At 36.7% G+C, this 27,671-nt stretch overlaps 1 long non-coding RNA gene across 1 annotated transcript; it reads left to right on the top strand.

The window, feature by feature from the left end:
* The first annotated feature begins 4,512 nt into the window (after positions 1-4,512).
* On the top strand, positions 4,513-24,067 carry LOC150056807 (uncharacterized). The gene is made up of 3 exons (XR_016536992.1): positions 4,513-4,705; positions 22,757-22,911; positions 24,016-24,067. It is a non-coding gene; the product is annotated as an uncharacterized LOC150056807 (long non-coding RNA).
* Positions 24,068-27,671: the final 3,604 nt, after the last annotated feature.

Here is a 27,671-nt window from a genome sequence, read left to right as displayed (position 1 = left end):
TGATTATGACAAATGAGGGAAACCATAGAGCCTATGTTCCTTTGAGTCTGGCTTACTTCACTTAATATGATTTTTTTCCAAGTCTTTCCATTTCCTTACAAATGGATGGCCAGGCCTTTTTTTTTAAAATTAATTTTTTTATTGTAATTAGTAAAAGGGTTACATGATATTTGCCAGATAGAAGGTGCATTAATTCACATACATTGATACCCTTTCACATGTCTTGGTACCCATTTCCCTCCCCCCACATACCCCTACCCGTCTTGGTTTTCCCCCCTTCCCTATCAAATTTCAAATATCCAAATACAAATAAATTCAATATATCAGATAACAAAGTGAGATACTATACCAATATGAGATAACCAAGGGACAGCAAAGGATATGAGAGACAATATAGTACATTAAGGACAACAATCATTCATTAATGGCTTTTGTTTCAATATCCTGGAGGTCCTTTCAATTAGCTTCACATTATATTGGCCAGGCCTTTTTAAGTTTGTATTCTTCCTCCTTGTTCTTGGGTTATGCACACATATTTTCTGATAATAACAAAGCATTTGTTACTGAATTAACTTAATGGTCTTCCTCATAGATAGACAACGTTTGTTTTCAAGAGATACTTGTGTTTCGTGATAATTGCTGTGCCTTACATTGCCATTGTCTGGTATATATTTTTGACTCCGGATACATATGAGCACTCTGCCCATGTATATTACAATATTATTCAAGGCCTGAAAGACAACAAATACCTATCAATGGATGAATAAAGAAACTGTGATCCTATTCAAACACACAATAGAAAGAGAAAATTATTTGGCCTTGAAAAAGAAGGCATTTTGTGTTGCAACAACACAAATGACCCTCGAGGATAATATGCTACATCAGTAGACCCAGAAAGACAAATGCTTCATGTTTTCTCTTATCTATGAAACCTAAATTGGTTGACATCATAGGAGTAGAGAACAGAATAGAATAGAATAGAGTAGAAGGTGAGTGAAGGACACAATGGGTGATACTTGTTAAGGAGTGTGGTGTTTTAATTTGTGATGAATAAATTTTAGTGATCTATTGTACAGCACCGATAAATAGGTTTTAAGTCTTTTTACCACACATACACACAGAAGAAAATATAACTATATAATGTAATGAACATGTTAGATTGACTATGGCGATGATTTTAGGATATTTACACAATGGATAGCTTAACACTTCCAGTGTATACCTTAAATATGCATAATTTGTATTTGTCTCATTATATCTCAGTAAAACTGTTTATAATGTGATCTTATGGTTTCATAAAGATCCAGGCCAAGGTCCATTGCAATTGATGACACTGGATCAACCAACACATGTATACGGAATGTCTCCATTTTCCAGAGGCATTCTAGAGACCAGGAATTTGGCTTCCAGGACCTAGGGTTTTAGTTTTCACACAGAGACAGTAAAGAAAATGCTGTGACCTTCAGCACTCTATAGCAAAAAGAAGAAACTGTGAGAAACTAGGCAGTGGGCTGGTGGTGAGGAACAACTTGTATGTTCAGCTGAGGGTACAGGGATCACATGGAATCATTTTTTTTACATTGTGCTTTGTTTGTTGCAATTTCTCCTGGCTATCTCTACATAACCCTACCTCAAATAGTACTTGTGTGGGCCCCTTTCTGTGACAATTACGTTTGTCTCTATATCTCTTCTTGTTACTTGATTATTTTCCCAGGGGTCTGATTGGGTCACCAGTGACCCATTCCTTTAGCTCAAGTTACAGGCCACTAAAGGATTTGACCTCTCCAGGCAACATCTGATTAAGTGCAGCATGTGATTTGCTTCAAGAGTCCAAGTGGCATGGATTTCCCCCAAGACAGCTTTCGTAAAAATGACTTACGGGTGCTTAACGTCTTATATGAAAATGACTCCTACTTAGGAAAAGAATTTGATGATCTTGGTACTAATATACCCTGGTAGTGACATAAACTTGTATTGTTTTCTCTTGGGATTAGAGGTGGTTATTGTGAGGATGGACAATTGAGTGTAGCCATCTAGGGGCTTTGGATGTGTCAAGCCAAATACTTCCTGCTAGCAAATCCCAAATTCCCCATAATGCTTTTGGTGGACGGTTATTCTTTTCTATTCTTGATACCTTTGCTACTGCTTGAGGGCAGAGAGGACTGCCCCACTCTTGTCCTCTTTTCTTCTTCTTTACTTCTTTAATCTTTAAGTAGATATACAGAGGAATTCCCATTTAACAAAGCAGTTTATGAATATATCTTGATCATTGTCCCCCTTTTTGATATTGTCACCCCCCCTTCCTCACTCTTATTAATGGCAAGAATAGGCATTTTTGTCTACATTTTCCCCTTCTCTTCATTTGTGTACTCCTTTCTCCTTGATCCTACCTTACCCTTTTTGATTACTCACTTTCTGATCTTTGATTTGGCCTTTCTAAGGAATCATACTATTTGAGATCTCCCTGCAGTCTACTGTGTTTCAGTTAATACAAGAGTGTACACTTATATACCACTCAATATATTTATGTATGTGTTTGTAAGCTAAATCTAGATTTTGCTTAGATTCCATATATGAGGGAAAATATGCATCCTTTGTCTCTCTGGGCCTGACTTACTTCATTTAATATAACTTTTTCCAAGTCTTTTCGTTTATTTACAAGTGGTACCGTGTCATTCTTTATTGTAATGTGAACAAAAGGAACATTCAGCAGATAAGTAGAACATTTGCTACATGTAAGCTACTGTGCTAAGTACTAGGGATTATATTCAAAACAAGTAAACATGTGGCTGTTTCAGAGGAGTTTAAACTGTCATGGAAGATATCGCTATTTACATAAATAATGAGAAGATTAATTTTGAGCCTTTGCTTTGCTTTTTTTCAAATTGGATTCATTCTTTTTTATTGGATTTGTATTTAGCTTTTACTAATGGAGAAGTCTGGCTCATTTCACATTATGATTGCAGGAAGGCCCCGCCTGTCCACTTTCTAAGAATACAACCATTCCTTAAAAAAAAAAAAAGTCTTCCCTTCTATGTGGCATATAATTGTTCAAAGAAGGTGAATAAAACTTTCTGATTTAATAAATAAAGTAAGATGATTCTCCTTTCACATGGTGGGGTTTTTTTGCAGCAAAGGTCTGCATTAATTAATTAATACCTAAATATATAATTACAAAAACTGTTTTAGTTTTGGTGGGCTGAGAGTTTGGCCTAGTGGTAGAGTGCTTTGCTTAGCATTCATGAAGACCCAGGTGCTGAGGCTCGAGTGGTAGCGTTCTAGCCTTGAGAAAGTCCAAGGACAGTGCTCAGGCCCTGAGCTCAAGCCCAGGACTGGCAAAAAAAAATAAATAAAAACAAATAAAAAAAACCAAACCAAACCAAACCAAAATACCCAAAAAACCAAAACCAAACAAACAAAAAAACTGTTTTAGTTTTGGTTCCCACATGTAGCCAACAACTGTCAGTGAGTCACTATTGAGCTGTGAACTTGAAATTGCCTAAATCCTTTTTGTTCTTTTTTGTTATTGAGGTTTAATCTCAGGGCTTTCAATTGCTAGGCAAATAGTCTACCACTTGAGCTACGTCATGTACTATAAATTGTCTAGATCCATTTCTTAATCCATACAGCAGAGAGCTTTATCATTGGTAGATTTGCAATTCAATAAAATCAAACATGTTTTGGCAATAGTTAAGAAAATATAGCACTTTTGCTCTCTTCTAGTATTTGGAAATCAATTTGACAAAGAACATTAATATCTTACATAAAGATGGCATTTTCCTATCTGTCTAGAATATTTATCCGGTGGGATACTATTCAGATTAAAGTACTTAGGATGTGTATAACTGCAGATATACTCAGAATTAATTTGTTTTCAGAGCAGTGTTTATTTTAACAAATGAAATTTGGGAACGTTTATTGCTGCAACAAGGATATCAGATTTTCAGCCTTGCTTATGGATGAATATTCTATTGGGATTTATTGGCATTTAAAGTAAAATACTACTTACACCAAACATTGAGTTTCAAAACTCATGTGTATTCTTCCAGAACAGATTGCAGTGTTTTACTTCATTAAGATTAGGGGAAGTTGCAGTATAAGTTTTATGGGCTTTTTTTTAAAAAAAGCATGTCAATCAGCAGTGGCTCACATTCCTTATATATTTATTTGCCCAGGGATATAAATCACATTTGTTTGAAAGTTTCACTTATGATTAACCTCATTGCTCTAATGATACCCTTTTTAGGTCAATAAGCAGTCTTCTTACAGATAGTTGGTAAGATAAAGTTGTCATGTATATTGACAGTAATAACTAAGCTATCACTGCCCTTTCTCAAATTTTAGGATTGCAGAACGAACACAGCGCACATTTTTTTTAAATCTAAATACATACCAGCTGCAGTCTTTTAAAGTCTCATATCATTTTGCTAGTACAATTGCTGCCTACGTGAGCAAAAAACATGGGAACTGCAGCCTAATGCCATTGACAAGATTTTTTATTTTCATGATTACTTCTCTGCCTTTTTTTTTTTATTTTGCCTGCAGGCAAAGGTTGGCATACATGTCAAGAGAATGTTCTCCAGCTGGGGCCTGCAGTACAGAGAATTGTATATACCAGAGGGCTCCTGGGACTCTAGGCAGATTATTATGGTAATATTGGAGACTGTTGTCCTCTCCCTCCCACAGCTGGGCCGCTTCTCTCATTGTAAGTATTGAAGCAATATGTTTTGCAAATTATACGTTGGGAACAACAGGGACTCAGTAAAGTGAGGAAAAAGAGAAACATTGCAAAATGTTGCCTTTAATATTATATTTTTTCTTGTTCATCAAGTAAAATAAATTAAAGCTTTAATTTTTTAAAATTAAATGAGGATCATATATTGAAAAAAGAGCTAGAAGAGTACAAACTTAATATTGATTTTATTGAGTGAGAGTTTTAAGCAAATACCGTAACAGAGAAATTAGACAGTAGCCTGATTCAAGAGAATCATAGTATGATTACATAATGGCCTTTATTATGGATTTCAAAAATCCTTTTGAGTCCAATGAAGCTGGGTTAGCAAAAACTGCACAAAAAATATCATTTTAATTAGTGCTAATGTGATCTCGTCATGGTCCAGCTGTTTCATGCAGGATAGAAATGCACATTACTTTATTAGTAATGCATCTTCGAGAAAAATGTCACTCCTGATTTCAAACATGTGTTATTAAAGTCCGTTTTAGTATAATAGTAGTCACCCCATGACTGATTTAGCCAAATGAGGTATTAGTAAAATTCTGGCCAAAAGACTCAAAAGCCTTCTTAATGGAGGAAGAAATGTTTTCCTTCTGTTCTGTCTTCCCTTCTGGAAACATTAATAACAAACAAGGGTATATTCATGCTATAGATTTTGAAGATGTAATGTAGAAGTGAGTTTCAAATGTCAATATTTCTCTGATTAGCATGTTTTTCATTTGTGTTCACAAAGTTTCCCTTTGCACACACACACACACAATCTTAAAGTTGTAGTCTAATTTTTAACAAATGCTGTGCTGTTTCAGTGTCCAATAATGAATTTAAATTTATTCATCAGCAAACATCTCCACGTTTCTCTTGATGGAGAATCCACCACTCATTCTTTTGGGCTCAGATTTTATTATTTCAGCCTTCCTTAACTTCTTTAGTCAGTTATAAAATTCTGAATCTTTAGTAAGAATTCTATGTTCTGAATTAAAACTTAGGAATGTCACTCAAATCCTGAAATTCTTATTTGGTTTAGTAAGATTAAGCCTTCTCACATGAGACAATCATATTACATTTATTTGTAATATGTCTTCACAAACCTATAAAACAGCTCACCATGTGTGATCCTGTGCCAGACTAATATATTTATCTACTCTATCTATTTGACATCATGCCAATATATTTTAGCTTGCTATTGATAGGAGTGTTCACATACAATTTACTCCCCTCAGCTAGATATTCATTTAGGAGGAATTTAGTAAATAAAAGGCTGGTAGGAAGTGATGTTCAACATAAATACCAGCTTCTATGATATTCTACTGAAATACAGCTGTCATTTGGAAGGCGAGGAGAGAGGAGGAGAAAGCCAGCAATTCTGTATTTTTTTCAGCCTTGTTTCTCATTATTCCAATGCTTGTCTCAGTGTTTGGTCAAAAAGAACAGAAGTACTCAGCTTGATGGATGCTTTGAGCAAGCTTATTTGTCTTTTTCAAGACTCTACTGTGTGATGTAAGACAGATCTGTTTTATCGTGCCACTAACTTTTTTGTCACATAGATTCAAACAAGTTTAAGTCTTAGAAACTGAACAAAAAGCAATTCTTGAATTTATAAAATAGGCATTATTTCCTTTCTATAAATCCTTCCTGTGCTTTCTTTTTTTAAAAAATATTTTTATCGTTAAGTAGTTTTACAAAGGAGTTGCCATTCAACAAAGAGATGGATGAGTGCAGCACCGTCTTGGTTAATGTTGTCCTGTCAGCACACTCATCTACTCTTTCTTTACTTTTCTTAATTTCTAGGCTGTCTATTTATTTTTGTTGTCGTTTAACGAAGCTATTCCTGTATACAGTGCATCTTGATCGATATCATTCCGTCAGCATGTTCACCTCCCTTCAACTCACACCTTCCCATATTTTCTCAGTCCTGTGGTGTATACAACGCCTTATTTCATGCGTTTGCCACTCTCTCCTGGGCCCCACCCTTCCCTCTTGCAAGTATCATTTCCTGGTACTTATTTGATTGAGTTTGGACTTTGTCTTTCTGAAGAATTATACTCTTTGAGCTCTCCCTAGAGTCCATCATACTTTCTTGTAGGAAAACCTTCATTAGAAAAATAATTTTCTATTAAATCTTTTCAAGTTGTTAGGAAACCAATCAATGTGAATAGAGGCTCAGAAAACGGTGTGATTTTCCTATCCATAATGTGACACTATTATTGCGGTGGTAATAATTATAAAGTTGTCATGTGATTTTTTTTTTGTGGGTCATGGGGCTTGAACTCAACCTGAGCACTGTCCCTGAGCTCAAGGGACCCTACCCTTGAGCCAAGCCTCATTTCCGGTTTTCGAGAGGTTAATTGGAGATAAGAGTCTCAGGTCCTTTTGTGCCAGTGCTGGCTTTGAACCTTGATACTCAGATCTCAGCCTCCTGAATAGCTGGGATGACAGGTGTGAGCCACCTTGCTCAGCCTGTCTTGTGATTTTTGTCAGAACCAGGATGTAGGCATCATGAAGCTTTGCACAGTGAGTAGAGGTAAGCTCTCTGATTTCTTTGACCATACTGATTCTCATAGTGGAAACCCAGACTATACCACACTAATGATGAATGAGTAAAATAATATTCATTTCTAGTTTGAATGTTTAATTACCCTAAAGCATTGTAGATGTGTGTATTATGTTAAAAATATAGTCATATATCTGCTGACTAGTATTTCTACTGTGTATTTACTACAAATGAAATCAAAGAAAGGAAAGACCAGTAATGGCTTAAGAATATTTTCTCATATTCCTCCATTAAGTAGTGGATATATCAGTAAAGATGGATCCAAACCCAAATTTGGATTTCTATTATGAAAAAGACATATCTCACGATTCTTCTGTGTGTGTGTGTGTGTGTGTGTGTGTGTGTATGTTTGAACTCTGAGTTTTCAGTCCTCTTTAGGGCTAGAATGCAAGGTGTTGGCACTGTCACTGAGCTTTATTGCTCAAGGCTAGTGCAATACCAGTTAAGTTACAACTCTACTTCTGGCTTTTTGGTGAATAATTGGAGATAAGTATATTACAGACTTTCCTGTCCAGGCTGGTTTGGAAGCAAGTTCCTTCAGATGCTCAAGTCTAAGCCTCTTGTATAGCTAGGATTACAGATATAAAACACACATGTCTGGCTCTCCTTGGCTCTTTGCTCAAGGATGATATTACTTGAGCCACACATTGACTTCTGAATTTTTGCTGATAAGTTGGAGATGAGTCTCTCAGATTTATCTGTTTGGATGTCTTCAAACTGAGATCCTCTGATCTTAGTTTCTCTAGAAGCTAGGATTACAGGAATCCCATAATTCTAACATACTATTCAGAGCTTAGGTGATAAGAAAGAGATTCATACTGGCTTTCAGTATAAATAAAAGGGTCTGGGAGCTCTTTAGCCTACTTAACAAACACCTGGTAGCTTTTAGGAATAATTTGATACTTCAGAGGACACTCATGAAATTCAGTATGTCAACTTTATCTTTACTGAACACCTGCTATGTGCAAAGATGTGAGCTAGGTATTGTACTGATTCAGGTGAATTTGAAGACATAGTTTCTGCCTCAGGAAGAGCTTCCAAATTTGATAGGGAGATAAATATTCATTAAAGGAGAAAATGTAGGTGAAAGTGTAAGTGGCAAGTTCAGAGTGAGTGGCACCGACCAATGTCAAGTACTTCAGAGAGCAGATTCATTACCATGGACAGAGTTGTCCGGCTATGTTTCAAGTAGAAGTATTGGCTAGGAAGGCTGACTTCTAGAAGTGGGGATGTGAATAAGGTCATCTAAGGAGATAAAGGTAGGATAGAGGCAATTTGTAGCCACTGAGTAATTCTAGAGTGCAGTTAGCAATTCAGTTTCATGGACACATCTCTGACAGCTTTTTTTCTATATATTTTTTATTGTAATTAATAGAAGAGTTACATTAAATTCACCAGATAGAAGGTGCATTACTTCAAAACATTGATACCCTTTTTTCATGTCATGGTCTCCATTTCCCTCCCCCCACATCTTGATTTCCCCCTTCCCTATCCAATTTCAAATAACCAATTAAGCATATATAAAATATATCATATAACAAGGTGAAATATTGTAACAATATGAGATAACCAAGGGAAAGCAAAAGAAATGAGAGATAACATAGTACATTAAGGACAACAATCATTCATTATATGGCTTTTGTTTCTATATCCTGGAGGCCCTTACATTTAGCATCATACTATATGGCCTTATGCTTCTAGATTTTGTTTTATTGTAAATCTCTGCTAGGAGAGCCCAAGGTTTCTACTGATTATGACAAATGAGGGAAACCATTGAGCCTATGTTCCTTTGAGTCTGGCTTACTTCACTTAATATGATTTCTTCTAAGTCTTTCCATTTCCTTACAAATGGGGGTGATATCATTCTTTCTGACAGCAGCATAGAATTCCATTGTGTATAAATACCACATCTTGTTGATCCACTCATGAACTGAGGGGCATCTGGGTTGGTTCCATATCTTTGCTATGGTAAATAGTGCTGCAATGAACATTATTGTGCTAGTGGCTTTAGTATGTCCTTGTTTCTAGACGATTGGGTAAATGCCAAGTAGTGGAATTACTGGGTCATAGGGGAGCTCTATGTTTAGTCTTTTGAGGAACTGACAGCTTCTTTTCTACAGAAGCATTGAACTATCTACAGATAGACTAAGGGCTAATTTTCCTGGTGTGTGAACTTAGCATCTCATTGTGTGGATTCACTAGTAGAGAGAGACAGCAGGAGAGGTAGGAGGAAGGGAGGGAGAGAGGGAGTGAGGGAGAGAGAGAGAGAGAGAAGAAGGGAGGGAGGGGAGTAAGAAGGGAGGGAGGGAGGGAGGGAGGGAGAGAGAGAGAGAAAGAGAGAGAGAGAGAGAGAGAGAGAGAGAGAGAGAGAGAGAGAGAGAGAGAGAGAGAGAGAGAGAGAACACCACACAGAATGATAGAGAAGGATGAGAGAATGAGCATAATGCCTAACCTACATTTCTCTCAGGCAGATTTACTCCAAAGCTTAAATTTGTGGGCACCACTTAGCATTGTCTTCTGACTTAGAGTCTCTATGAGTATAGCTTAGAAAACCTTTATTTTTAATAAATTCCCTAATGATATGTATGTAAAACTTGATATCTATCAGTAAAGAATTTTCCCAGTGCAAATAATTTTTCTCATTTAATTTACTAGACTACAGGCAACCAAATATAGAAATCACAGATTCTCATCTGATGAAATTCAGTATAACAAAGGGCATCATTACATGTCAAGTGTACCATTTGTCTCTTAATGTCATTTTAGTTTCTATAATATTTTTATTGTATAAGTGAACCAACAAACTCAAGGAGGTTTTTGACTGTGTGGAGATTACCTTGGCATTAAGGGACATCATTGAAATTTAACCACTCTACCTCAGGTAGCTCAAGAGTGTTGCATGCTGGTTTTCCCTGTTGCCTGGAGTTATGGTTGTGCTGTTTCTTTACTAATAATTTATATGACTTGAACCAGTTAAGTTTATTAGTGGTATATAAGGTGTAGCACCTAAGGAGGAAATGTCTGTTAATATCAGCACTAGAATTCCTTCCTTTAAATTGTTACTACTGTCCTTAACATCTGTATCTGAATACGTTACATGTATTAAAAATGAACCCACTTTAGGTTGTGAAGCTTGGCGAATCAGAGGAGCGATGTGAAGGTCATGATAAGGTATGTGTGAGTAATGCTATCAATACTCCCCATCCAGACTCTATCACTAAAGCATTGCTTTGCAGTATCGCATTATGGACAGCGACAAGGCTCTGGAGTTTGATTACCTGAGGTCTCAGTCTGCTTTCTATTAAGGGATAAGTGACATCAGACAAATTGCTTATATTTCCCGAGTCTTAGTTTCCACATCTGTAACGGAATAATGGTAGAGTCATTTTTGTAGGGTTATTGTAAAGACTAAATGGGATGGTTCATGATGAACATTTAGGAAGGCACCTGACATAAACATGTTTGTATGTTAAGCTAATGTCAATGTCAGTGACTGAGCAGAGTGGGCACTAAAACTGTTGGTGGGGTATAATGTTATATTCTCCTTGATTTTTCATAGTCAGGGAAGGTTCTTTAAGAGATATTTTCTCTATCTGTAGAAAGACTGGCTCAGTAATAGTCATTTGTTTAATTGAAATACTTTATTGTCATTATAAAGGGGTTATATTACATGAGCCAGGTAATGAGTATTGTGTAGTTGAACATTATTTTTTGTTTTTGTTTGTTTATTTTATTTTATTATCAGGATAATGTATAGAGGAGATACAATTACATTCGTCAGGTGGTGGGTGCATTACTTCTCATACCCCCTCTCATGTTTTTGTCCCCCTTTCCCTCCTTCACCCCCTCCCAATTATTTTGTTTTCCCCCTTCCTTTCCCTATTTCAAATAAACAAATAAACGTATATACAATATACCAAGTAACAAAATCAGATACAGTAACCACATGAGATTAACCATCGGGACAAAAAAATAAGAAGAGTAATAACATAGTGTATTATGAACAACAATCACAAAGATAAAGCTCTTGTTTCCATATCCTACACTTCATTTAGTCTCATCCTATACGACCTTATGTGCATAGCTTTTGAGCTATTGTAATCCTCTGCTAGGAAAGTCCTAGAAGTGTACTAATTATTACAAATGAGGGCAACCATGGAGCCTATGTTTCTTTTTTTAATTGTAATTAATAGAGGGGTTACTGTTATATTCGCCAGATAGAAGGTGCATGACTTCACAAATATTGATACCCCTTCTCATGTTTCTGTCCCTGTTTCCCTTCCTCCACCCCGCCCCTCATCTTGTTTTCCCCCCTTCCCTTTGCTATTTCAAATAAACAAATAAATGTAAATATAATATATCAGATGATAAGGTAAGGTACTGTAAAAATATGAGAATAACCAAGGGACAAAAAAAGAGATGAGAAACTACATAGTACATTATGAACTCTTGTTTCCATATCCTGGAGGTCCTTTTATTTAGCCTCATCCTATTTGGCCTTATGTTTCTAGGTTTTGAGGTATTGTAATCCTCTGCTAGGAGAGTCCAGGGTTTGTACTAATTATTACAAATGAGGGAAACCATTGAGCCTATGTTCCTTTGAGTCTGACTTACGTCACTTAATATGATTTTTTCCAAGTCTTTCCATTTCCTCACAAATGGGGCCATGTCATTCTCTGTGATGGCAGCATAGAATTTCATTGTGTACAAATACCACATCTTGTTGATCCAATCATCTACTGAGGGGCATTTGGGTTGGTTCCATATCTTTGCTATGGTAAATAGTGCTGCAGTGAACATCATTGTGCTGGTGGCTTTAGTTTGTCTTGTTTCTGGATATTTGGGTAAATGCCAAGGAATGGAATTGCTTGGTTATAGAGGAGTTCTATGTTTAGTTTTTTTCTTTCCATAGTGGTTGAATGAGTTTACACTCCTACCAACAGTGTAGTAGTGATTCCTCCTGGCCACATTCCCACAAGCATCTGTTGTTATTAGATTTCTTTTTTGTTATTGTTGTTGTTTTTGTGGGTAATGGAGGTTGAACTCTGGTCCTGGGCGCTGTCCCTGAACTCTTCAGCTCAAGGCTAACCACCTTTGGGTTGGTTTCTGGTTGTTCAATTCTATTCCATTGGTCCTCGAGCCTGTTCTCATGCCAGTACCGAGCTGTTTTGGTTACTATAGCTCTGTATTAGAGCCTAAAGTTTGGTATTGAAATTTCTCCTGTGCTGTTGTTTCTGCTAAGAATTGTTTTTGCTATACAGAGTCTTTCGTTATTCCATATGAACTTTTATATTGCTTCTTCTATTTCCTTAAAGAATGACATTGGGATGTTGATGGATATTGCACTGAATTTGTAGATAGCCCTTGGCAAGATTGCCATTTTCACGATGTTAATTCTTCCAATCCAGGAGCACGGGAGGTTTTTCCATTTCCTCAGTTCTGCTTTAATTCCTTTTTCAGGGTTTTAAAGTTTTCATCATAAAGGTCCTTTACATTTTCAGTTAAGTTAATTCCTAAGTACTTTATTTTCTTTGAGGCTATTGTAAAAGGAGTTGCTTTCCTGATTGTTGCCTTGATTCTCTCATTGTTGGCATATAGGAAGGCAATTGATTTTTGAGGGTTAATTTTATACCCTGCTGTCTTGCCAAAGTTTTGAATAAGCTCAAGCAACTTGGGAGTGGAGTCTATAGGGTTCTTTAAATACAGAATCATGTCATCTGCAAAGAGGGAAAGTTTCACTTCCTCTTTCCCTATTGGGATCATCTTCATGATTGCTTCTTGCCTTATTGTTCTGGCTAGGATGGAGCCTATGTTTCAGTGAGTCTGGCTTACTTCACTTAATGATTTTTTCCAAGTCTTTCCATTTCCTTACAAATGGGGCAATGTCATTCTTCTGATGGCAGCACAGAATTCCATTCTATAGAAATACCACATCTTTGTTATCCAATCATCTACTGAGGGGCATCTGGGTTGGCTCCATATCTTAGCTATGGTAAATAATGCTACAATGAACATCATTGTGATAGTAGCTTTAGTATGGCCTTGTTTCTGGACGACTGGGTAAATGCCAAGGAGTGGAATTTCTAGGTCATAGGGGAGCTCTATGTTTTGTCTTTTGAGGAATTGCTATATTGCTTTCCATAGTGGTTGAACAAGGTTATACTCCCTCCAACAGTGTAGTAGCATTCCCTTCTGGCCACATCCCTGACAGCCTCTGGTGTTATTAGATTTCTTGATCCTGGCCATTCTAAGTGGAATGAGGTGGAATCTTAGAGTTGTTTTGATTTGCATTTCTTTCATGGCCAGAGATGTCGAGCATTTCTTCATTTGTCTATAGGCCGTTCTTATTTCTTCTTCAGGGAAGTCTCTCTTTAGGTTTTTAGCCCAACTTTTAATGGGATGGTTGTCTTTTTGAGGATTTATTTTTGATAGACTCAATTTTTTAGCTGTTGATATAGTTTAGATGTGAGGTCCTGTCTGTTGTATGGCTAGTGAAGATCTTCTTCCACTCTCTGGGCTTTCTATTTAACTTGCTAGCTATGTTCTTTGCCATACAGAAGCTCTGCAGTTTCATGTGGTCCCATTTGTCCAAACTTCCTTTAATTTGTTGTGTTTCTGGGTCTTTATTTAGAAAGTTTTGACCTGTGCCAAGGAGTCCTAGTGTATCTCCCATTCCTTCCTGTAAAGTTTTGAGGGTATCTGCTTTTACCACAAGGTCTTTGATCCATTTGGAATTCTGATGCCGGGTGACATATAAGGATCCAGCTTTAGTTTTCTGCAGGTGTTCAACCAATTCTGCCAGCACCATTTGTTAAAGAGACTGTCTTTCTTCCATATTACTATTATTTTTTGGCTCCCTCACTGAAGGTTAGGTGACCATAGGTCTGTGGATTGATTTTTGGGTCTTCAGTTTTGTTTCATTGGTTTGCCAGTACCAAGTTGTTTTGGTTACTATAGCTCTGTAATAGAGTCTAAAGTTTGGTATTGAAATTCCTCCAGCACTATTCTTTCTGTTACGGATTAGTTTTGCTATATGGGGTCTTTTACTATTCCATATGAATTTTGGATTGCTTCTTCTATTTCCTTAAAGAATGCCATTGGGATATTGATGGCTATTGCATTGAATTTGAAGATAATTCTTCCAATCCAGGAGCAGATATTAGTCATTTTTACTAAGGTACGGTCTTTCTGCTGCACATGGATAAATGCTAGTGTATACCTATAAGCTGTATTTCATTTGGAACAGAGAGACTAGGTTAGGAGGAGGAGTGGAAGGAGTTAGAGAATTCATTCATGGTTTTAATGGCAAGGATTCCCCATTCTACTCCTCCCCTTGGCCTTCCTCTTCCACTTTCTGCTTGTGCTTGGTCAGGATTTCAGGCCAGTCTGATCCAGTTGTACAGCCTATACCTACTGAATTCTGTTGGAAATGCTAAGTGGGGTAGGGTGCCCTTAACTTGGAAAAACCATGGTTTTAATAATTCACTCAACTAAAGTAATTCAATCAGCAGTAACTTGGAATCGAAATTCTTGTTTGCATAGTTGGTTTTTTTTGCCCCTTTGAAAACTAGAAACGTGATTTTCTAATACTCGGTGTATGGGTGTTTATCAAAACTCACTCTGGGTGCATTAAATCAAGCTGCGTATCCTTTGATGAGCTGATTCACAAAAACTGTGCCATCTTTAGCCCTTCCTTATGCTTTTCCTCATCTCAGCATCACAGCTAACTATAAAAGCATACGTAGAAATGAGGGGATGTATTTATACATATGTGTTTTTTAAAAATGAGAATGATGAGTTCAATCAAAATAATTGGAATGAATTTACCTTTGTGTAATTGGATTTTTCTGTACCACACATTTTTTTCTGGTAAGAATAATTAACAACAGACTATTTTAATGTTTTATATTTGTATCTCAAAATTAACATAATTGGCATATTTTTATCTTTATTCTTTCAGAGTCTTGACAGTTCTGAGCAGTCAGTATAGGATTTGTAACTGCTCCAGAATTTCTGTTTTTATGTGCTGTATGAGAAATTTTCTTGAGGGAATTTTATTTGCTGATTTTTAAAAATCAATGTTAAGTAGTGGCTGGCACTCTGGCTCAAGTGGTAGAGGGGTAGTTTTGAGCTGCAGAGCTCAGGGACAGCACCCAAGCCCAGAGTTCAAGCCCCACGACTGACCAAAACAATCAATTTTATTTCTCTACGTATTATTTGCTGCATTACTTCTTCTATTATTATTATTATTTATCTTTTAAATGGAAAGATAATATTTTACTATTTATATTCAACTAATAACATGTATTAAAAGTATCCATAGCAAAAATAGAATAAATAGGAGAAATAGATAAACATGTAATTAGGCCAAAATTTGTATCATGTCTTTGTCACTGAGAGGGAAGAAAAAAACAGACCTAAGGTTAGTAAGGAATAGAATTAACTTACATAATTAAAGAACAGTGTAACAACTGCAGAAAACACACAACATCCTTGTATTCATGAAACATTTACCAAAAACAGCAATTACACCTTAAATCAGGTCTCAAGAAAATTCAGAACATATGCTGACCACAGAGAATTTAAAATAGTAATTAATAATAAAATGTTAGAGAAACTCTAGTTGCATTCAAACTTAACCGTATACATGAAAACCACCCATCTAAGATGATTTCAAAATAATTAGAAATGTTTGAATAAATTATATTGATATGCTACATTAAAGTATGCGGGTCAGTTATATATTGAGATAAATCTATAAGATAGGAGGTAAACAGCTGCAACTTAATGATTATGAGCATCTATAATAACAAAATCTATAAAAAGAATATAGGACCAAAACATGAAAAAGGGTATCAATGTTTGTGAAGTCATGCACCTTCTATCTGGTGAATATAATGCAATCCTTCTATTATTACAATAAAAATAGATTATTATTTATCTTTACATCACTACTGAAGACAGTATAGCATTTTGCTTCTGTAGACTTTCCTTTTTCCTTTTTTGGTCTACATATAAGAAGCATCAAAATTTTAAATGCTTATGGTAGAAACATTTTAGGAGTTATTTTTCTTTTGCTTTCTAGCCACTTCTAAGAGGAGACATGATAATAGAGTGATATGAGAAAGTTAAGATAATATTTGTCTCTATTGGTGTTTTCATGCTGCTTTCTAGTTGATTTACCTCATTATTTAATGCCAAAATGTGAGACCTGATAAAATAATAATGCAAAATGCTGTATGCTTGCTTGGTTTTTATTGTACCAATTTGTACTGAAAACACATAAAATATTTAAAAAATAATAATGCAAAAATTAATTAGGTCTGATGAACACTAGGGTGTTCATCTTGACAATCCTTGAATAATTATGCTGTAGTTCTGAGGAAAGCATACCATTGATAGGGAAGAAATGAAGATGTAGTTGAAGAAAAAACAGAAATATCAACTGTAGACCCTACCCCCCAAGTGTTTTAATTTTCTTTAAGAATCCCACAGAGGCTTTATGAGTTGTCAAAGTGGTTGTTAGTAGGAGGGATTAATCAACAAATATTTATTGCAGATAATTTCCCAAGTGTTTTTCACCTGTAGTATACAATATAACTCCCACCCCATCTCTGAGTTTGAAATAGAATGTCACTAATCCTGAACGCTGTCACTAATAACCATGAAAGCCAAAGCAGATACCCAATTCTGAAGTGTCTCCTTCTACTGGACAGCAAAGACTATATTGACTTTTATGAGTAGTTCCCATACTTTTCACATCCATTGTCTATAGGGTAACATTACTCTCTCTGCTCATTTAGAGATGATAAAATCAAAGCTTAGGGAAATCAACCTTTCTGGACAACACACTGTTTGTATAACCATGATTTTAACTGTGATAATATCTGATTCCAAGACCTACAATAAGACTCCTTTCTACCTCTCTGTCTTTTACTTTATCTCTCCAATAAAACAAGGTTTAATTTTTCTAATTAGCCTTTCTGTGCCAACAGTTCTCAGGTACAGCAGCAAGATGAGAGGGATTGTATCTATCCATTCATATGGGTTAAAAAGTTACTAGACTTAGAATCGGTGCTAATATATTTTTGCCTATTAGGAATGCCAAAGAAGAATTTCTTTGTCTATGGTATGTTGTACTACCTTCATTGCATAAGGAAAAAGATTCAGACAAGCTGTGAAAGGAGAATGCAGATTAGTAATTATCACCATCCATCCTGCTTCTGCAGGGCACAGGCTAGGGACAATGTTAGGATAAATGAAGAATGCAAGACAAAAATCTTGTCATTGCAGTATTTAGAATCCAGCTGAGTAGAGTAAATCTGCACATGGGCTCACTGTATGTGTCCTGCACCACAAGAGAAACCCTGTTCTGATTTGGGCACGTCATACTTACTGTCTCCACAATGTAAGCCTAATTTCATGTTTTCATTAAACTTCTCAAATTAGGAGAATTTTCATAACTAGGAAATATTTTTGCTTCTAGGCAGTATAAGGTAGCAGGCATCGGGTTCATCCTGCAACCTGGATCTAAATAAATCAGATAAAAATATTTAAACAGCACAAAGACAGTGAACCTGAAGCGTCAGGAATGCACAGAGTGCAATGACTGCCTGCTAACTGTATGGATAGGAATTCCTGGTCCCTGGTCATGGCTCAGAAAAGAGGAAGCCAGGCTACCACTTGCAAACCACTGAACTGAGGAGATCAAGTTAGTTGGAGTTCACAGGGCAGAGTTTTATTCTTTCTTTTTTTTACTGGGCATAGGGCTTGAACTCTGGACCTGGGCTCTGTCCCTAAGCTCTTCAGCTCATGCTAGTGATTTACCACCTCGAGCCACACCACCACTTTTGGTTTTCTAGTGAACAACTGGAGATAAGAGTCTCATGAACTTTTGTGCATGGGCTGTCTTTGTAGCATGATCCTCAGATCTCAGCCTCCTGAGTGGCTAGGATTAGAGGCATGAGACATGGGCACCCAGCCAGAGCCGAATTCTTGAGAAAAAAAATCTTAGAGCTCTGCAGAATCCTCTTTGAGTACCTAGTTGAGTACTGGTAATTTTGCATTGGAGGAGGAAACAATCTACAATCAAGGAAAAGACAACCTGAAAGGATTAGAAAGAATCTTTGAAATTATACAGGCCTAAAAAGAATGCTTGTTCCTACTAGCAAGATTGAAACCACAATAATTTATGAGCATTGAGTAGACTACACAGAGGTGATGTACATTAGTGCTGGGAAATAACTAACCCTACATTACACAAAGCTCTGAGCTCAACTGAAAAATATGAGACTCATGCCCTGAAAGAGTAGGCTACTTTCACGTGTCTTAATGGAATCCCAGAATAAAACTGGGATTATATATATATATATATATATATGTATAATTTTTTGCCAGTCCTAGGTTTGAGCTTAGGGCCTGAGCACTATTCTTGGACTTTCTCAAGGCTAGAGCTCTACCACTTGAGCCTCAGCACCATTTCCAGCTTTTCTGGCATTTTTCTATGTATGTGGTACCGAAGAATCGAACCCAAGTCTTCCTGCATGCTAGGCAAGCACTCTACCACTTGGCCAAACTCCCGGCCCAAGAGTATTTAATATTTATAGAGATGCAGAATATCCAGCATCCAACTAAAGGAAATTCAAAGTATCTGGCATCCACTCAAAGACTATGAAGCATGTAAAGCGGCAGAAAGATATGATCATTAACCTGGAAAAAGATCAAGGTATTGAAACCAGCCCAGGGCTTACATGAAGTTTAGAATAAAATACAGGGATGATTTAAAAAAAATTACAAGCCTAGCTACTCAGGAGGCTGAGATCTGAGGATCTTGGTTCAAAGCCAGCCAGACACTAAAGACCATGAGGCTCTTTACTACTAGAAACCCAAAAATGGCGCTGTGGCTCTAGGGGTAGGTGGTAGCTTTGAGCTGAAAGAGCTCAGGGACAGCGCCCAGGCCCAGAGTCCAAGCCCCGTGACCGACAAAAAGAAAGCAAACAAATATAACCACCACAACAAATTTATAATATGCTTTGTACATTCAAAAAGTTAAGTAAAGATGTGGATTGTGCCTTAAAAAAACTCAAACTTTTAAAGATGAAAATTACGACGTGTGAGATGAAAATAACTGTATTGGATTAATAGCAGATTGCGTGCTGCAGAAGGATACTGGCAGGGTCATAATGGGAGAAATTTTAAAAAAGAAACCCCCAAAATGAATTAAAATAAATGAAATATGGGATTTGAAGACAACTTCATGTGGTCCAATATATAAGTAATTGCAATTCTCAAATAGAAGAAAAGTGAACCAGAATAAATAGTAATAAAAGAAATATTGTCAAACTTTTTAAAAAAATTATTGATAAACTATTGGTGCGCAAATCCAATAGGTTCAGCATAAAAATCATGAAAAAATACCAAAATGTGTCATAAAACACAAAATGTGTGCTTAAAACACAAAAGGGAATATTAAAGAAAAAAAATCTTTAACAAGACTAATATCATAGCTCATACCTGTAACTGACTTGGGAGACAGAGAAAGGGAGGATCAAGGTTCAAAGCCAGCCCAAGCAAGAAGATAGCAAAATATAATCTCAATCAAAAAGCCAGACATGTTGGCAGGCAGTTAAATATAATCCCAGCTATGTAAAAGACCAGAAGTAGGGGGATCCTGGTTTGATGCTAGCCTGGCAGATAGACGAGAACCCCCCTGGTGTACAGAGGAACAAATACAAAAATAATAGTAGTATTTTCTTGAGAAAGAATGGAAATAAGGGAAAACAATAGAGCCACATTTCTAAAATGTTGGCGAGTTTTGGGATAAAAAAACATTTTTCAGAGATATTAATGATGAAAGAAATCTTTACCAAGAGACATGTACTGGAAGAAGTGTTAGGTCCCTCTTATTGAAGAAAAATATTACCCAATGAATTTACAAAATGGAAAGAGTAGCAGCAGAAATTTTCTTGTGGAAATGCTTTTCACCTGTGGTATAAAAACAAACCACATGCAGATTCTATGAAGTAGAGTTAAATCTCACAATGAAACGATTAGCTAGCTACTGGCCACCTAGCTACAGTTAATAGATCATTTCTTAGCAAATTAGCAAACAGAAAAGGCAATGGAGTAAAAAACTGAAATCTTGATCTTGAAAAGATTGATAAACCTGTAGCCTAAACTGATTGTGCAAAAAGAGAAGTCAATAATAGAAATATGTGATAAAAGAAACCAATGGTAAAAGCAATAAGGCAAATATTAGTACAGACATTATGTGCTTAAAAGATTGTAAGTGAATATAAGAATAATTTTATTACCATAAAACCCTACAACTTGGAGAAAATAGGACGCATGGTATCCTTAATATGTGGCTATTAGATCCAAACAGTATAAGAGCAAGGACTCAATGTTTGCATACCCAATGTTATGGACATGGTATTGGAAATATAAACACAACTATATAGACATAAAAATTTATGACTATAGACATATGCATCTATGACATACAAACCCTCAGCCTAATTTTAATTATGTTCTAAAATCTAAGTGCCAGCAATTGTATATAGAGAGTCCCTTCCTGAATACTTGTTTGTTAAACATGTCATTTGAAATATGATGTAACAATCAATGTTAATAAATTATTGAATAAAAAATTATAAAGTAGGACCTTTTTTACAACTCAAACCATAAAAGCATAAACTCAAATGCATACAGAAGTACAATTTGAAAATAGTTATTCTTTAAAGATATAAACTACTTATAATTACTTATAAACAGTTAATCAGAATAATCCTATATTTATTCAATAAATTGAATTTATAGTTGCAAAATTTCCTACAAAGTAAACTTCAAGCTCAGCTAGCTTTATAGGTAAATTGTACCAAACATTTCAAGTAGATAAAGTACAATTCTACATAAACTTTTATATAAGATTAAAAAGAGGGAATGCTTTCCACATAACTATAATGTCAAAACCAGCCAATGACATTACGAGAAAAGAACCAAGCAGCGTTCCTGATGAACAGAATCAGGTTCAAACTGATATATGGATTTAATATAATCTCCGACAAGTTCCTAGCATTTTATGAAAAAGTTGCCAATCTTATGTTGAAGTTTATAGAGATGTGCAAAGGACTTAGGATATCTACAATAGCATTAAAAATAGGAACAGGTTTGGAGATTTGTAGAGCTAACACTTTATGTTTCAAGACAGCTTGTAAAACTGCAGAAACAGAAACAATATATTTAGGGAATTAAGATAATTGAGGGACTAGCTCAAGTATTAGAGAACTTGCTTAGGAAGTACAGCTCCTGAGTTCAAGCTCCTGTACCACTCCTTCCCTCACAAAAACATCCCCAAAGTGACTAAACAACAGTGAGGCAAGAATTTGAACTAGACCCACACCAATTATCACAAAAGTCTAGCAATTTAGCATAGAAATGTAACTTTTTAGCAATTAATGCTGGAACAATGACATATGCTCATATAAAATTTCAAGGCAAGGAAGGAAGGAAGGAAGGATGTGGATTTACACTCTGTATCATTTTTGAAAATTAAATCAAACTGGGACCCGGAGTTTGACCTAGTGGTAGAGTGCTTGCCCAGCATGCGTGAAGACCCGGATTCGATTCCTCGGTACCACATACATAGAAAAAAGCCAGAAAAGGTGCTGAGGCTCAAGTGGTAGAGCTCTAGCCTTGAGAAAGTCCAAGGACAGTGTTCAGGCTCTGAGCTCAAGCCCAGGACTGGCAAAAAAAATTCAATCAAATTACAAACCAGAGTGATAAGCTTAAATCTATACATCATACAATTTTTGGACTGGCTTCTGTTCTGGCTTCCTGTACATTTTCTAACCTCTGTCTTGGCTTCATATTTGTTTCCTAACCTTCTTATCTTTCACCCAAGTTTCCTGATTTTTTTCCCTTATCATGCTGTAATGTATATGTTGGAACTTGTATTTGATACATTAAGGGTAAAGAAGTAAAAACACCATATTTTGAGCAAAAAAGTTCCTCAACAATGAAAAAGAAATAATTATTTATTATGTGATCAAGGCAGTCATCTCCCATCTATTTACCAAAAACTAAAAAAAGTTTGTCTATCCAAAAACTTGTACACAAATATTCATGTCAGCGTTATCGGTAAAGGAGAAAATCTGGAAAGAAGCCAAATGTGCCCAAAATGCAAATGGATACATTAGTTACAGGATAATCAGTCCACCTTATCTGCCATGCAGAATTGATTCTAGGACCTTCTATGGATGCCCAAGTCTGGAGAAACTCAAACCCCTTACAGAAAATAATGTGCCATTTGTTATACCCTATGGATATTGTCTTGCATATTTTAAACAATCTCTAGATTACTTTTAATACTGAATGTGATATAGGTTCTGTGTAAATCATTGTTACCTGTGTTGTTCAGGGAATGATGCCAAGCTAAAGCCTACATATTCAGTACGATTTTTTTCACACAGTTTGTATCTGGGGATGGTTGGATTGGAGGATGCAAAACAAGTGGTATGCAGAGCCAAAGAATAGGAACAAGTTATTGACACATGCAAGAGAATAATAAGAATATACTTTGATAAATGCAAGACAACAGGTGGACCTCAAAAGAATAATCTAGAAGGTATGATTCCAAATAGTCAATGTATACTGTATGATTCAGTTTTTTTCAACTTTAGAAATGGTGAACTGATATACAATAACAGAAAGTTAGGGAGAAAAGGGCTGCATGTTTTCTTTCCTAAATTATAAATATAGATGCAAACATACATAGGGTCCTATGCATATATTCACAAATATTAACTAAAGGATGGTAGATGCAGGATTCCAAAGGTGTAACTCCTTTGAACAACTAACTTAGGCTTAACACAGAGAAAAATATGTAGCTGGGATGTATGGACAAGGGGAGGTCTGTGGGGAGAGAGGAAACATGGAGGACCTTAGTTATTCATATGTTATCACATACATCATATGTGAAATGGAACTGGGAAAATTGAGTGGTTAAGGGAGAATAATGGAAGTTGAGAGAGATGGGTGAGATTTACAAAAGGGATGACATTGAATAAGATGCATTGTCCTCATAAATTGACATATTGCATTAAAAATCCCTTTGTACAACTACAAAAAGAATTAGCAAAAAAAATCAGGTCCGTGGTTGCTTTCCAGGTATGCAATATTTACCTTTTAAAATGGCTTCTCTTTCAGGGTATCATATTGATAATGTTCTTTTCTTTCTCATTTCTAGAAATTATTTAAACCTGATGCAGGCCATTCTTTCTTTTCTACTTTTAGATTTATATATTAAAAAATATTACCTGAGAAATACGTTGTAAGCTTCTAAATTTTAAGTCCTCTCTAATGTTTGGGAATATTCATTATAGAGGGTGTATTCAATATATGCTCATTATTAAAGTCATGGATCATGTTAATTAGCAGATGGAGGTCAAGAACTCTACCCATATTCTCTTAAAGGAAGGAAAAAAATCCAATGGGAAGGCATGTTGAAGCTTAGATTGTTTTTAGCAACTCTTGAAGGTGGGAAGGAAAGTAAACCTTTCAGTTGTTTTTTAACTTCTAAAAATAATATAAAATAATAATTTCAAAATTGATTTTGAAGGTCCATGGCTGGGCCCGAAACTATACTTAGAAATTTAGAATCTTTGGGGATGAAACTGTGTTGGTATTAAATTCCCCTGTCCTCTCCCAATTCTTCTCATTGCTGACCAAGTTTTAGGAAGTGTGGATATGGTTGTAAAGATCTTGGGTACTGCAATAGAAAGACTGTCCTCTACCACTTATCACCTGAGTGGCCTGGGATGAGATGTTTAAAAGTGGCACTCAACTTTGACTGAACATTGAAATCGTCTCTCAGCACGCGGGACCTCACATCCAGATTCTGATTTCAGTGGTCTCTGGAGCAGTCTGGAGTTGGAGTTGCCCTGATTCTATTGTGTAGCCAAAGCTAAGAGCTGCTATATTTGAGGTGAGCTTCACTATCTCAGAACTGGGGACAATACTTCATGCTTTATTTTTGGTGGCACTTTAATGAAATAGTATATTCATGGGTGCTTGCTTATATAGCAGCTAGGTTTACAGTGAGCTGAATAAAGACAATCATTATTTTTGTGTTTTCTGAAATCCTTCAATTGCAGAAAAGTGGGATAAAAGACACATAAGACCCAATCTATGTTTTAAAAAGTCGATCTAGAAAAGGATTGTGTGGAGGGTTATTCATTTAAATAGAATAGGATCAAATTATCACAAGGCTTTACTAAAGTTTCAGAACAAATTTTACTCCCTTTGAAGATCTTTTGAGAGAAGTGTGGAGTTGGGGAGCTGGGAAGCTGGGCTTCTCCTGGGCTTAATATCCAATCTTAGCAGCGTTCAGTCGCTGGTACAAGTGGGTTAGTTGATGAAAAACCTTGATTTTTTTAAAAAAGTAAGCCTTCCTGTTGGTAAATTATTTTATTTTGGCTGTTAAAATGCGATGTTTTCTATTGTCAAAGAAAGGTCACTAAAAGCTCAGAAGATAAACCGTGCCTCATAAACTCCCAAACTTGAGCCCATACATAAAAGCTCTGCCAAGCCTCCCTGGGTCTGGCTTACGCCGGCCGCACTAAAACACTGCAATATAAATAGGCATATGCTATTAGTCACAGACTGTTACCATCATCATTTATGAAGCAAAACTTTGCCACCACCAAATCAGCCCCTTTATCTCCAGCCTTTATAGGCAACATAGCCATGGTATTGCTTTATGATGCTCCTGAGATCACACACTTTACCTGTCAATATAATCAAGGAAACTTTCTATTTTGGAAGACAAAACCACCTTCTAATTCCTTCATCTCATTTTCCTGTTTCTCAGATGTACTTACTTATTATCTATTGTGTGAACATGTGCTTCTCTCACATCTGATTGCACCTGGCTTATCTTTCTGGCACCCATGCTCTGTTCAGCCACAGTGTCTCTTACTGTCTTACTACTTTTGGATACCGTCACGAATTACCATAGTTTTGGGTGGCTCAAATAACATGGTTCTGGAGACTGAGAATACCAAGATGAAAGTGCCAGCAGATTGAGTTCTTGGTGAGGGCTGTCTTCCTGGCTTTCACAGGGCAGTCTACTTTCTGTGGTGGACACAGAAGAGGAGATCCTCTTTATTTGTAATTGGTAGAGCACTGATCTCCTCAAGAGGCCGTACATAAACCAGTCACATGTGGACCATCACAATGGGGTTTAGGATTTCAACACATAATTTTTTTTAGCAGGCCAGGACTATTTATTGAGGAACAGCGACGGGCACAAACCTTCCCTCGGGATTGGAGGTTGTGCTAGGGACTGGATTCGAGGGTAGGCTTATGTAGGGCTTAACAAGGAAGCACAAATGAAAACTGAGTTATGGTCTCCTGGGGGCCCACAGTGGAATGCTCCACCTTGGGTGTGGGGGCCATTGTCCCTTGGGGACCAAGGTTGCCTGCGGACAAGTACGCAAGCATGCTTCTGGTGTTTTGCTTGGCCTTGGGGACTAAGACAGGGATCCATCCTTCATATTCCTTCTTTTTTTTTTTATTCCTTCTTTAGATAACATTAAAAGATTGGGCCTAGAGGGAGGAGGTGGATCCTTCATATAGGGTCTTTTGGATACATAAAAAGTTGGCCAAGAGGGGAGACCAAGAGGGAAGACAAGGGAAAGGGGTTGTCTTTTTAACTACTTCCTGCTGACACGTGGCATTGTTTTAGGGGGTGATCTCCCATTAGGTCATCCTGAAGGGCTGGAGTTCCAAGGGCCTCTCTTCTCCATTGAGGGGCTGGTATCCTGTTGCCGCGAAGAGCTCTATCACTGGACCCATTCTTTCCTGGCTCCTCTGGATTTCCTTGAATAATGGCATATCTTGCTGTATAAGGGGAGCATCTAAGAGAAATGTCATCAAGAAAGCAATGACGGGCTCCTGGGTAGGCTGGTCTCAGATATGGGAGAATGGATTTACAGAAAGATCTATGGTTTTCCAGCAGGAATGAACTAGAGATTCAGATCCTTGGGTTGAAGCAAGCAAGAGAATCAACATACAATTTCTGGGTGTGTCTGCCAGTCCTGGGGCTTGAACTCAGGGCCTGGATGCTGTCCCTGAGATTTTTACTCAAGGCTAGTTCTGTACTACTTGAGACATAGCTTTGCTTCTAGGTTTTTGATGGTTAATTGGAGACAAGAGTCTCACAAACTTTCCTGCCCAAGCGGACTTTGAACTGCAACCCTTAGAACTCAGCCTCCTTAAGTAGCTAGGATTACAGGAATGAGCCACTGGTGACTGGCTTCCACAGATGAATTTGAGGAAATGCAAACATTCCATCCATAGCAAGCATGATATCATTATCTCCATGTGACTAATAAGAAAAATTAAATAGAAAGTACTAAATAATTTTGCCCAGAGCACACAACTAGTAAGTGGTTGGTCTGTATATTCTGCTGTATGATTTGATCTCAAAGCTCATGTTCCTTTCAGTGTGCATCACACACTGTACATTTATAGTATATATTACAACTAAGTAACCAAGCGGTATGACTACCTGGTAAAATTATCCCATGTCTTTTCTAACCAGTATAGTCTCTTTCATTCTAGTTTTCTAATTCCACAAATAATTGATTATAACATCAAAATACTAATTTTTGTGGATCAAGAATATGTTTTATGTTACTATTATTTCTATTTAAGGTTTATATATGAGTCTGTCTCAAGGAAAAGGACGCTTCTATTGCCTTTCATATACTGTGTTAAAGATTTAGTTGCAAAAATAGGTCAGCTACTCTAAAAGATATCTGTTGTGAGTTAACATCAGGATGTTTCCCAAATCTAATTGAAAACAATCAGTGCAATTGTTACCTATGTGTTCTATGGACTTACAGAGTCTAAATGATCTCTCACTTCTTATTAACAAGAATATGTTGGAAGTGAGTGCAATGATAATTTTCTTTCACTCTTTTAGAAAATTGAGTTGTTCCATTGGTTTTGACATACATCAAGAGAAGGTAGTTTAATTTGACTTTTCAACTGGGAAACTTGAGCCACACAAGAGCTAAGTGTCTGGCTTTGGATTCTCTGGTGGGAGCAGACAGTATCTGCTGCTGCTGGGGCTTCCAGAAATCTGGCAAGCTGTGCAGCCAGGTTATCCTGCGTGCCTGATTGCATCCTCTTGGTGCATGAGACTCAGGAGACAACTAAAAAGAAAAAAAAAACCAATTGATTCTTGTGAGTAATTTTGCCAGTCTTGGGCCTTGAACTCAGAGCCTGAGCACTGTCATTGAGCTTTCTCAAGGCTAGAGGTCTACCACTTGAGCTACAGCACCACTTCCACCTTTTTTTCTATATGTTGTACTGAAGAAT

This window comes from Megascapheus bottae, chromosome 11 (genome assembly GCF_031878675.1).
Source record: "Megascapheus bottae isolate mThoBot1 chromosome 11, mThoBot2.hap1, whole genome shotgun sequence".
NCBI lineage: Eukaryota > Metazoa > Chordata > Mammalia > Rodentia > Geomyidae > Megascapheus > Megascapheus bottae.
Note: the sequence above shows the minus strand (reverse complement) of the source record. Positions and strands in the feature narration are given on the sequence as shown.